Below are 1,775 nucleotides of genomic sequence, written 5' to 3' on the forward strand. Positions count from 1 at the left end.
AACAACAGACAAACTAATGAAAGGGAGAATAGTCTTGGGGGAGAGAAGAAAGGAATTGAGAGATTGGTGGAAAGGAGAAAGAAGGAATTTTCCAGGATGAAATGAGATGTTGTGTAAGTGCATGCAATCATGAGAACGCATTGAATTGATCACTTAAAATCTCTCGTTTTATTCTATGTAAATTATACTTCATTCATGAATAAATTAATGAACAACATGAAACGTACACATGACACAAGATAACTTAAAAGTTAAATATTGGGTAGAAGCTCATGATTTCCACACTGTGACCCTAAGGTGTCCATAATGTCAAGCCCTATCTTGGAGTCGGAATTAACATTCATAGATGTCCTGACCATGTCTCTTTTATAGTTTCATCTTTTATCTGCTCCAGAGTCCACATACAATGCTGCCAGAGTGATGGTCTGCTTCAGAACTCTGGGAAGGGGCCAGCAGGTGGTGTGGTGGTTAAGGGCACTGGACTCCCACATGGCCGATCCTGGTTCAAGTTCCAGACCTGGCAGCTTGCTTTCTCACTTTCTTTCTCTCTCTCTCTCTCTGTCCCCTGCTGTTCAAATTAAAATAAATAAATAAAGTTGAATAAAATAATTCATTTTTCTGCAAAAAGCTTTATTTCCATTTGGTCCAAGGCATAGGAGAGGGCTCCAGGGTGGTTAGAAAGCTGCCAAGTGGCTGGAGGGAGACGCTTGGAAGCTGATACCAGGAGACGCAGGGACTCCAGGCTGCTGGGTTCTGGAGGCCCCTACTTGTGCTTCAGGTGAGTGAGCCTTTCCAAGAGATACTCGCCCAACCCAACCTGGGGGCCCCCAGCCTAGGTAGGTTAGTCACGTGGTCCCCCATCTTCTTGATGATTTTCACCTCCTCATCTAGGAAGTGGGTCTCCAGGAAATCACAGAGATGGGGGTAGGTGTGGGTAGAACCCAGAGCATGAAGATCCAAAAGGGCCTGGTTCAAAGTCCTCTCTAGGGCTAGGGCGGCTTCCATGGTGTCCAGGGTTTTACCCCGTCATCCTGACATGGCTTCTGCCCGTCTTGGAAAAGAGCCCGGCCGTCGCACTGGTTTTGCATCTTTAAGAGACGCTCCGTACCCTTGCGCTTGTTCTCAGCCAACTCACACCTCGCAGAATGGCCCATGGCCTCCAGAGCCACATCCTCATGGTGGAAATAAAAGCCCAGCAAGAGGTGAGAGGTTCGCGTCCCGGACCCGGTGGCTTAAATCTCACACCGGGCACGCACACATGCGTGCCCAAGATCCCGAGAGGAGAATGGAGGAGAAGGGATTGTGGCGTGACCATCCCCTCTGGTGGGTGATTTCTCGCTTTCTGTCTCTATGTCTCTCTCTCGGTCTGGCAAGCGCACGCACCCTATAGCAAAAACCTCTCAAAAAAAAAAAAACAAAAAAGATGCCCGCAGATGTAGATTGTGCGGTTCACAACGGCCGCCACCTCGGTAGAATAATTCTGACGAATCTGAGAGCTCATGGTTGGTCCATAATTAGGAGATAATCACAAAATGGTGTTGGCTGGTCCCAGAGGCAGGAGATGGCCTAGAAGATGGTCTCAGAGACAACGACTAAAGAAGAGACTAGAAAGTGGTCAGAAGCTGGGAAGAGAGTTGCTGGCTCTTTTCTGTCCAAACACTGTCGAAGCAAAAGACAGATCACTGGGACCTCCAGGCACACTACAAATAATTCTTAAAAAAAAAAAAAAAAAAAAAAAAACCCGGGGAAGAGGGAGGCGATCTGGTTCTTTTAAA

At 47.3% G+C, this 1,775-nt stretch overlaps 1 pseudogene; it reads right to left on the bottom strand.

The window, feature by feature from the left end:
* Positions 1 to 624: 624 nt before the first annotated feature.
* On the bottom strand, positions 625 to 1,501 carry LOC102489113 (ferritin light chain-like; annotated as a pseudogene).
* Between the last annotated feature and the right edge of the window lie 274 nt (positions 1,502 to 1,775).

This window comes from Tupaia chinensis, unplaced genomic scaffold (genome assembly GCF_000334495.1).
Source record: "Tupaia chinensis unplaced genomic scaffold, TupChi_1.0 Scaffold000407_4, whole genome shotgun sequence".
NCBI lineage: Eukaryota > Metazoa > Chordata > Mammalia > Scandentia > Tupaiidae > Tupaia > Tupaia belangeri.